The sequence below is a fragment of the Magallana gigas genome, chromosome 1 (genome assembly GCF_963853765.1).
Source record: "Magallana gigas chromosome 1, xbMagGiga1.1, whole genome shotgun sequence".
Lineage (NCBI taxonomy): Eukaryota > Metazoa > Mollusca > Bivalvia > Ostreida > Ostreidae > Magallana > Magallana gigas.
The window spans coordinates 7,449,412-7,461,340 of NC_088853.1; the positions used below are offsets into that span (position 1 = coordinate 7,449,412).

Consider the following 11,929-nt stretch of genomic DNA (forward strand, 5'->3'; position numbering starts at 1 on the left):
CGTTATAAATAATAAAACATAAAAATAGAATTTTGTCAAAATCGTAACCATGCCCCTTTATTATTTTTTAAAGGAAACAAAAATAGGTACCATTTCTATTATCATTATTATTGTTGTTCCGGTCGGCTTGAAAATGAGAAACACCTCTAAAAATCTCAATTATAAAATCAGCAGGAACAACGAAAACATATTTCTTGCATATATTTGCCTTTCGTCTTGACATAAGTGTCGTAGAAACAATGCCATAACAGGGACGATGTATGAGAGCAAATCCAATATATTCCAAAAGTTGAAAAGGTAATTCTTTACGCGCGATCCCCTGAGTAAGCGGGAACGGTCTCCCGTTTTCTTGTATTCCTGAAACGTAAAAATTGAGAATGAAAAATCAGTTTTACTTTTCTGTTGACATTATGAATGATGCTTAATTAATAAGTTGTTACATTAGTTTTTATTGAAAACATTAAGCTGTAATAAAGGCAATATTTAAACAAAAACAATAATCTGCTTAAAGTAGTGTTTACACCCCCAAAAACCATGTTTTTTTTCATAAAACTTTGTTTAACTCTGTTTTAAATGCCCGTATACCAAAAAGTATTGACACAGCCATAAACTATGTGTTAAAGAAAAATATGATCACTTTTGATAATATAACAACGAGGTGAAATGTGGTATTTTTTTTTTTAATTTGTTCTTTAGTAAAACCTTATGATTTTTTTCTTTCTGAAAAGCATATATTGTAAAGATTTGTCTAGATCTTGTTTGCATTTCCAGACGTCTTTGTTTATGTTTGAAACAAAATATTTCAAACTTGCAAAGTTTTTAAATATTACGACTTATTGACTTAGTTATATGAAATATTGTTTAATCAGTACTACTAATCAAATAAGGATATTATGAAGAACGAAGCTTACGAAATAATAGCCATGAAGCTCTTCTAGAACATCTCCCAATCTCCAAATATACACAGCATACTCAAAAAACCAAGCAGGTCCCTGGACAAAGGATTCTGTGCTCATACTTGTAAGTACAAAGCCACTGTACATCATCAAAACCATCAGAAAAATACGCTGAAAAAGATATTATATGTGATAAAATCAATAAAAAGAAGAGGTCAACAGGCACTGGCGGCGACCTGATTACCAAAGGCCTTAATAACATGCAATGGAGTCTCATGTATTTAAACCATAATCCAGTCACATCTGACTGTTACCCCTGCTTTTATGATTTGTGTTTGATTAACTTACAACATTAATTCATTAGCGGGGTGGTGGGAATAGCAAGAGTCGGTATACTCTCGGATTATTTATACTTTAGATCCATGGATAAAAAAAAAATTGTAAACTATATATATATATATATATATATATATATATATATATATATATATATATATATATACATATATGTTATACAGATTATGTGGACATCAAGTATTTGAGAATAACCTTTAGGCAGACCTCAAATTAAGGCAGACAAAAACGGGTCTGCCTGATTTCAAAAGCAATAATTAACGTTGCTTTTATTATTAATTAACTTTGTTTACCATTTTTATGCAAAAACTATACACAATTAATTCATGGAAATACTTTTTGTGTAAATTGTTTATTATTGGTCAGAATGAAACATCATTTAAAATGTTGAATGTATGTTTTTACAAATACGCAGCATACCCTTTTGGTGGACAATGTTTAACTGGATAAAAAACATACTTTTTAAGAGTATGTTTCATGTTTTTAAACCTTTTTTGTCAATTAAGATCATGTTTTATCGAATCCCATGGTTTTTTCCGAAAAAAAAGTTATGATAAAAAAGTCGATATATTTGCCACCGTGCCAAGTCTTCATTTGAGATATATTTTTTGTCCGAAAATGCACTTCGGTTTTTTACGATGGGTTGCGAGGGCTTCCGAACAAACATGGCTGTTTTGAGTTACGAGAGATGCGTAAGTAGGATCAAGCTTATTTAGACTAGCTTACTAAGTTGTTATCTTGTTTTCTTGATATTTATACTTTTAAACAGTAAATTTTATTTGTTGTCACACTCTATTCATGAAATATGACGACAAAAAACATGTTGAATTGAGGAAAACATTTCAAGGACTTAACAAAGTTAAACAATAATACATCAAAACTGATTAATAAATAATTAAATTAAAACAAAATATTTGCAGTTTTAAGTCAAGAGAAAACTCATTCTATGAGATGCATGCATTTCAAAACAGTAGGTTTTACATGTTAGATAATATGACGTCATGGTTGATTTTGGCGTCACCACAAAAAGATGTAGGGCCTATTGTAAATATTAGCTAATCTAGTGTAACGTTAAAGAGTTAAATAACCTCGTGTTCGTAATAATTTTATGCATAATATGTATACGTTTTCAGCTGAAAGCAGTCCTAGAAAACGATAAAGAAAAAGGTAGGTACATTTATGAAATGTAAACAAGCATGCCCCGGCCCTGATGTGTACATGTACCTAACGTTATAGCGATGTTGAGTTGTCTCACTACTGTTATGTCGCAAGAGGCTGCTTGTTAAATTATAGAATATTACCTAAATCATATTAAAAATAATCTATTGATAATTTGGATAATTATCAAGTTTGTGTTCAAAAAGGAGGGGTTGGTGGTTATATTTAGGAACTCTTCTGTTTCTTGAGGTAATAATTTTCGGTTCACTGAATGGATGTTGAACCTCGTCTGGGTAAATATCTTGTAATTTATAGCATTTTATCTTGAATTTCAATAACATAACATGAAAATGTGTTCTATATATGTATTATAATAATATTATATGTATTACGTAGTGGGAATTTTGAAGATTTTTTGTGGTTCTGTGTGTTTAGTGAATAAACGAGTCCAGTATGTATAGTATCATGGTATGCGGTCAATAGCAATATCAGGCATCACTTGTATCATTTCTTTTATCACTTCTAACAAATAAGATCTGTAAAATAGTGTCAAGTAATGTGTGTACATTTTTTTGAATTATTACAATCGGGTTCGTTATCGGGGTTGGGCTATCCTCTTTGGCTTGATTCGGGGTACAGAAGACGAGGCCATTTTTTTCACAAATTTCTACCAGCGGATACTTAATGGACTTGGCTATATTGCCCGAGATAAATTAAAGAATATTATTTTGTCCACTTTGTATTTTATTTCAATATCAACTGCATAGTTTGAATTTCCTCTGTCCTGTTGTCTCCTAGTATAACATGTCAAATATTATCATTAAACTAAACAATCCGAAAGAAAATATTTTACATTTAATAAGAGTAAAATTAAGTCTGTTTTTAATATTAGAGTAGAATATATAATTTGAATTTGCTCTGTTCTTTATCTCTTATTTAAAAAAAATATATGAAGCTTAATTTCATAAAATATTACCAGGGACATATACTGTACATGTTATATATGTCTCTGATATTACAAACCAGTAGGGTATGTGTATTGCTTATGCTGCAGTACTCTCAGAGTGGGCTTGTATAACTAATTACACACTAGTTTCCCAGTGAAATGTTGACTATCTTCAACCCAAGATATTTACATGAACTGGTATTTAGTCTGACAAGACGAACAGCGTTTTTTGTTTTTAGGTTTACAAACCCGCCACTTGGTTTTCTGAGTTTTTAGGAAAAAATATAAAATTACAAAAGAGATCTTTTCCCCACGACAGCAAATTTTTGATGGGATTTAGATTTTTGGTGATTTCATATCGGGATCAATATTGTAAGGCAACAACTTCCTGTCAAATATGGCATGAGAAAATGTACACATTAAACTGAGGTTTAATTGTGTTTATTATGGCCTGGTTTAGTCTGAAATTTTTTCGCGGGGCTGGGAAATGCCGAGATCAACAACTTTAAAAGATGAAACTATCTTGTCAGACTGATATGTAATTTAAATTAATGCATGTGATGTCGATGCGTTGCAAGTGGAAAGAAACCGGTCACCAAGCATCCAAAACGCAGCTAGAATAAAATGAAATTCTAATATCATTTATTTAAAGAAAGTTAACATATTCTAAAGCAACATTATCTATTGATAATGTCCATGCTTAACACCTCTGACTATTCATTTATTTATAGAATTCCTTATTTCAACCATTTTATATGAAATTTTGTTTCATTGGTATTAACGAAGATTACCCTTAACAAACAAATTGGAAAACTATTTGTACCAAGCTAAAATGTTTATATGATACAACTATAACTAAACATTCTTACATGTATAATGAAAAATGTATCGACCCCTATAAAATGACAAATGAACATTCAAAGCTGTATGTCTAATATTCTATTGTACTTTTTCAGTGATATGTTTCACAGATTACATACTTTTCACATACCGGTATGCTACATCTCATGCTACACTTGATCATCACATCACAATCATGAAGTTGCCATTCATTTAATATTATTAGAATAAAGATGATGTAAAAAAATGTTGTCCTCAAACAGAACTTCACAATTTTGTGGTTCGTAAACCTAAAAAAAACAATATGTGCCAAAAGCGATTTTTTTTTTGTAAAAATTCCCTCTTCCTACGGATCTTTATCATTTTCTTGTTCGTAACTTAATTGATAGAAGGCATACATGTTAACTCTATCGCTTTTCGCGGAAGTCTACAGCTTTTTACCTCTGAGTCTGTTACCCACTTACTGCTTTCATTAGGAAATCTACCGCTTTTCTTCAAAATACATACGTTGTTTTGATAGCCATGTTATGGAAGCCATTGTGGTCCAGAAACTTTCTCATGTTTGAAATTAGAGCATGAATTGAGTCTGGTTCATACATAGTACGCTTTTATAAGTCATTTGAATGATTAGTTTTCAAGCATGTGTGTTTTACATTAAAAGATGAAAGAAACCACTTATAGTGATTTCATTAGACATGTCAATATTATCTTTACCAAGGAGAAACATTGAAAAATTGTGTGAGGTATTCCAAATGAGCTCCAAATGGTAAAAAGATTTAAACATTTCCCATTATAAATCTCCGTAAGATTTTTGTTTTTGTTCCTGTGAACTTTATTGAGTGAAAAATGATAATTTGTCAATAAAGATATCTTGGATGTATACCCTTTTATCAATTTCAATAATAACTTGGGAGAGAATGAAGTTCTTACTTCTCTTTTTTGTAAAATTTTGATAACTTAACCTATTTTTACTAAACAATGGCAATTGTTAAAGTCTCGGCACACAAAGATTTTTTTCCTCCAAAAAATAAAATTGCTTTATCAGTTTGATGGTAAATGATTACTATTTTTTTTGGGGGGGGGGGGCATTTGTTGATATTGCTAAATTTGTCAAGTCTTTTATATTTCAGTTGATATCCTTAATTACTAATAAGAATCTCTATTTACATAAATAGTATATAAAACTATATGCTTTAAAATATACTATATACAAAAAGGCCATGTGCAATGCCATCTCTTTCGGGTTCTTAATCTACCTCTTTTTCATCACAGGAGGTTAGCATGTATGCATGTAGAAGATAGAAAACATTGTTAGCCCCCAACCATCATAGAAAGTCCTCAAACATGCAAACACAGTTGCTGGAAAATCTAAAATAAAAGTGCAATTCATTTTCCTCAGAATTTTTTCAGGATTACATTTTTTATCTATTGTTCAAATTTTTGTTTTAGCATTGATGCAGAGGGTGTTACTAACAGCATTAGTCATTTCACCAATGATACAAACAAAGATGCTAATTTGGTCATGAAGCTGAATGTCTTTAATGACAAAGAGGACCTCTGTCTGTATGCTGTGAAGAATATACAGCCAAGGGAATAGATTCAATACAATTATGGAGATAAAGAGAACCTTTGGTGGAGGAGCAAGGTAAAATATATTATTTTATCTAACATCATGGAGAAACTGAAATGTTTTACCGGTACTTGTAATTGATTAATAACATGAATAATGAAAAAGAAAAAGAAAAACATTGAAATTTTTTGAAGATGTATTTTAATGTTAATTGTTTTAAATCTTTAATATGTTTGCCGCCCCCATGTCTTTCTTTCTGTCTGTAGATTCAATTAATTTTAAATATACTGCATGGATAAATTTTCTAGAAATGTGTAGCTAAGTTAAACAATATCTCAACTTGTTCGAACTAAGTTAAATATTCTGTTTGATTGGCATGGGTGAGGGTTGAGGTATTTATTTAGGAGTGAAAATTTTATCTTTTATCATCTGTATACTGTAGATTCCTAATTAACTGCGAGGAATTAATATTCACGTAAAATCGCGAGAAGCACCCTTCGCGGATTTTAAAATCTTGCTATTATTTTCTAAGAGTTGAAAACTATAAGAAATAAGGATGGAAATTCCGTGTTCGCGATTTTATATTCTCGCGATTTGATCCGAAACCACGAGTACTCGCGTAATAAAAGGAATTTACAGTATAACTAGCAGGTTGATTTTTTTCAAATGGACATCAGTTTGGTTTAAAAAAACCAGAATAATGTCAAATATGAGAATTAGAAAAATCAATGATTATAGTGCAGAGAATATTATCTTTATTTTGATTTACTCAACAGTAATTTCTAAGATGGCACAACGAGAAGAGAATGCTGCAGAGGTGTTAGATTGAGATGTTGAGGTAAGTTAAGAATGAATGTCTCTCGTATTCTGTTACAAATATTTTAATATCAAATATATATAAATAAAGTATCTAGTGGACATTATATTAATAGTGCCTGTTTGGGAGGGTAACAGTTGAAATTGACACCCCGAGAAAACCATTGTCAACCGACGTGAAGCGGAGGTTGATAGTGGTTTTCGGGGGTGTCAATTTCAACTGTTATCCTCCGAAACAGGCACTATTTATTTTGTTATACTGAATGTCTTAATTTTAAAGAAAACATCACTGCTTTAAGATAGGAATAACGTGAATTCTAAGGCGAACCGTACGCGCATGATTTTCGCGCATGTAACAATTCGTAATGTTACCCGTTGCTAACGCTGAAGGTAATAGAACAGATTATGAATTGCGTCTAAACCAATCAGATTTCAGTATTTAACATGAAAGTATAACAAAAGTTAATGTGTCTGCTTAAGAGGGGTAAAAGGAATTAACTATTTTACTCCTAAATAGTAATAATCCTGTATCTCATGTGTAGTCAGAAAATACAACTTCAGAATGGTGAAAATTACCCAGTATACATTATAACTACAGTACCGACAAGACCCAGCCTAACACCAGAGCAAACTCTAACTAAACCCCAGGTTTACTTTCGAGGTTTACTTTTAGTAAATGTTTGTCCAGATGGGGTTTACTTTTGGTCTACTCGGGGTTTACTTTAGGTTTACTAACGTTTGCTTTTATGGTTCTATTTAAACATTGAAATGTGAAGCAGACCAGTCTTTTATATAATTATGTTACTGCCTATAATGCCCATCCTTTGTAAATTCCAAATACACATGTAGCATCTGTCTCGGGGGTCAACCTCTGGCAGGGGAAACTCTAGTTTACTTTGGGTTTACTCTGGGTCCCCTCTAGTAAACCGGAGTAAACCCCGAAAGTAAACCTAGGGTTAAGTCTGTGTTTACTTTCTATTAGATTTGGTTTGATTGGTACTGTACCCAAGCTTGGTAATTCACATAATGATTAACTCCACTGGGGTGTTTTTTTGTAGCAAATGGATTTAGAGCAATGTTAAGAGAATGCTGGAGAGGAGTTAGATGGAGATGTTGAGGTAAGTTAAAGATATTTTAGTATCAACTATATATATATAAACAGTATTTGGTGGACACAAGTGAAGGTGTCTGCTTAAGAGGGGTAATAGGATTTAATAATTTTACACCCATAATAAATATATGTAATTAATCCTGTATCTCATATGTAGTCAGAAAATGCAAGTGTAGAATGGTGAAAATTACCCGGTAAACATTATAATTACACTATTGATCAGACCCAACCTTACACCAGAGTAAACCCAAGGTTTACTTTCGATATTAATTTGGGGTTTACTTCTGGTTTATTTTTGGAAATTTGTGTACAGTTGGGGTTTACTTTGGGTTCACTCAGTATTTACTTTGGGTTAACTCGCGGTTTGCTTTCATAGTTCTCTTTAAACATTGAAATGTGAAGCAGTCAAGTCTTTTATCTAATTATTTTACTGCCTGTAATGCCCACCCCTTGTATATTCCAAATACTCATGTAGCGTCTGCCTTAGGGTTCTTTCGACAGAAGTTACTCTCTAGTTTACTTTGGGTCCACTCTAATTAATCCGGAGTAAACTCCGAAAGTAAATCTGGGTTTAGTCTGGGTTACATTCTGTAAACTTGGGTTTGATTAGTACTGTACCCAAGTTTGGTATCTCCAACCTATTTATTAACTTAATGGGATGTTTTTTGTAGCAAGTGGATCTGGAGCAAGAAGCAGAGAAAGCTGGAGAGTATGTTTTAGATGGAGACGTTAATGTAAGTTAAAAATGAATGTCTCTCTTTAATATTCTGTCTCAAATATTTTAATATGAATATATATTTATATATATTATACAGTATTTGGTGGACACAAGTTAAGGTGTCTGCTTAAGAGGGGTAATAGGATTTCATAATCAGCTCACCGAGACAAAGTGGGGGTGGGGGGGGGGGGGCTTATGCTATACCCACGGTATTGGCGTTGGCGTCTGGATCTTGTTAAGGTTTTTATGCAGGCCCTGTATCTAAGTTATTACTTGTCCTATCTTCACCAAACTTGCAAGGATGATGCATCTGGACCTAATTATGGACATGAAAGACTTGGATGCTGAATCTTGGCCATGAATTTCAGATGCTGGAGGAGGTTAAGGTTTTTGGATCAGGTTCAATTTTTTGGTGCAGGTGCCCTTTGATAGCCATTTCTAAGTTACTATTGGTCCTAACTTCACCAAACTTGCATGGATGCATCTTTGCTATCCAAGGTTTTCTGATCCGCACCACTTCTCACAACCATTGGCATATCGTGCTAACAAAAGTTCGTTTTTTTTTCCAGGATTTTGATTGGGGTTTACTGAAACCGTTCGACCAATCAAAAACTACAAAGCATATCTGATTTAATCAACAATGTTTTCCTTATGTTTATTCACGAGTGTCTCTACTATGAATAGCTCAAAACCCTTATTTTTCTCGTCTTTCTGTTTGAGTCTTCATAATGCATGTATCGATTATTCAATGGTGCAAAAAAAAGTACACTATATTGTTTATCAACAGAGGTGTGCACTCGTAGATTGAGGATTTACCACTCACAGTCTTTTGATCACCTTTCGAATGAATTCAATCCATATGTAACATTTCACATTATTCCTTTTTATTGAATACACTGGGTAACTTGTCAATATCAATGTCTACAGAGGCTGCCATAACTGCATCAGGTATGTTATAGTACGGCATCTTTGATTTAAATAGTGACGAAAAAATCCTGACTTTTGATAGCACAATATGCCAAGGGTTTGTGAAAAGCGGTGCAGATCAGAAACCCTTGGCTAGGGAAGATGGCATGGATGGTGCGTCTTGTAATACTGATGCATTTGAGCCATAGGTTTTGGATGCTGAATGAGGTTAAAGTTATTTGAGCAGGTGCCCTCTAATGATTATATCTTAGTTATTACTTGTCCTAACTTCACCAAACTTACATGGATGGTGTGTTTTATGATATATGCACTTAGCAGGCTCGAATGCTGAATCTGAGTCATAAGTTTTAGATGCTGGATGCGGTTTAGTTTTTAGGAACAGGTCACATTTTTAGGATATAATAGAACTATTTCAAACTTGCATAGTTGATTTAACTATAATACAAATAAATTGCAGAGGTATCTTCTGATGAAGAGCCTGATCTCCATTATCAAGAATGCTAAAAAAAACCTTCTACCTCACACAATCTTTTTCGATAGATGTTATTATTGTGAAATGATATAGCATGATTCCAATGATATAACATGATTCCAATGATAAAGTATTGTAGGATATGAAACACCATTGTTTTATATGATACCAGCATTAAATAGAGAATAATACATATTCTTTTCCATATCACAGCAAGTATCGGCCCGAGACTCCAATATCAGCCCAGGGGCAGAAGGCCCGGAGGATGATATTGGTCGAGGGCTGATACAAAACATGTATTTAGTAATGAAAGTTTGACGCTTCGTGTTTCATATGATCTGGTGATCCGCACCTGGTAACTCGACATGATCCGCCCCTTTGGATCAAGTTACCGTTATAATAATATATATGTATCATTATATTTTACAGTATTGTATCATATGACATATATTGTATAGTATCATAGGATGCAATATTGTATTTTATATTATTGTGTTGAAAAACATTGTATCTTACAATACCTTATAAAATGAACATATGATTATCAAACTATTATTAACATATGATACATGATATTGTGTCAAATTAGTATACATGAATATCAAAGATCATTTACTATGATTTTCATATAATATGATAAAGGTGGTCTCACAAAGATGATACCTGGTATCGGTGAGCTTTGTTATCTTTGATTTGTTTGGTTTTTACTCTTATACTAATAAGTAATATGTTATTAATATCTCATATGTAGTCAGAACATGTAGAAAAGGCCAATAGATCTGTGATTAAATGACTGTTAGATTCACATGGTATGAATGCTAGGCATACTATATTACAAAACACATGCCAATGTGTCAGAGATGGATAATTCACATAATTCATATAATATATGCTCAGATATATTATACAAATATTGACTGTGGTTGAGGGCAACATTGATTATATTAGCCCCCGAGGGACGAAATATTGCCCGACACGAAGCGGAGGGCAATATTTTCGTCCCAAGGGGGCTTATATAATCAATGTTGCCCCAAAACACAGTCAACATTTGTTTTGTTATATGAAGAAACAAACCAAAATTAAAGAAAGTAATTGAAAACAGATCACTGTAAGTTTCTCAGCTCAACAAAGAATTCGCGAATTCAATTTTGTGCAAAGTTCATTTCCAAAATATCCTCAGCATCAAACTGTCACTGATGATATTCCACTGCCCGTAAGAAATAACATACAGATGTTCCACCTGATTTCACTTGCAGTAATTTGCAAATTCTTATATCCGTTATGATCGCAAACCGTCGCATTGCGCTTCCGTTGTTTACTTGCCTTTACTGACTGTCTATTATGACGTCACCTTGTTTTGGAGTCGCGAAGAGTTATTTACATCATCGTTTACGAATCAACAATTCAGAAGCGATTAATTGAAATAGAGAGAATATTCTCTAGATATTATTCCTAGCCGGTCAATATTATACAAATATTGACTGTGGTTGAGGGCAACATTGATTATATTAGCCCCCGAGGGACGAAATATTGCCCGACGCGAAGCAGAGGGCAATATTTTCGTCCCAAGGGGGCTGATATAATCAATGTTGCCCAAAAACACAGTCAACATTTGTTTTGTTTTATGAAGAAACAAACCAAAATTTAATAAAGTAACTGAAAACAGATCGCCGTAATTTTCTCACCTCAACAAAGAATTCGCGAATTCAATTTTGTGCAAAGTTCATTTCCAAAATATCCTCAGCATCAAACGATCACTGGTGATATTCCACCCACCGTAAGAATTAACATACAGATGTTCTACCTGATTTTACTTCACACTACTTCGCAAATCCTTACATCCGTTATGATCGCAAACCGTCACATTGCGCGTTCGAAAAGTTATTTACGTCATAGTTTACGAATCCTCAAATCAGAGGCGATTATTTGAAATAGAGGGAATGTTCTCTAGATATTATTCCTAGCCGGTCAATATCAAAAAAATATTGACTGGTCAATATTTTTCGGGCGAGCTAATATTACATTTATTGACTATTCGTCTATATAGAGTTATATAGTGATAATATACTACTGAATATAACAAAAAAAAATATTGAGTGGTCAATATTTTTTGGACGAGCT

The 11,929-nt window shown here is 32.9% G+C and overlaps 1 long non-coding RNA gene across 1 annotated transcript in view; it reads left to right on the forward strand.

Annotated features, from left to right (window-relative positions):
* Window positions 1–1,424: 1,424 nt before the first annotated feature.
* LOC136274647 (uncharacterized) overlaps window positions 1,425–11,929 on the forward strand; it is a 14,279-nt gene continuing 3,774 nt past the window's right edge. The window contains exons 1-5 of the long non-coding RNA XR_010713086.1: window positions 1,425–2,417; window positions 5,644–5,839; window positions 6,541–6,602; window positions 7,639–7,698; window positions 8,363–8,425. This is a non-coding gene — a long non-coding RNA (uncharacterized lncRNA). The remainder of the gene's footprint in view (window positions 2,418–5,643; window positions 5,840–6,540; window positions 6,603–7,638; window positions 7,699–8,362; window positions 8,426–11,929) is intronic.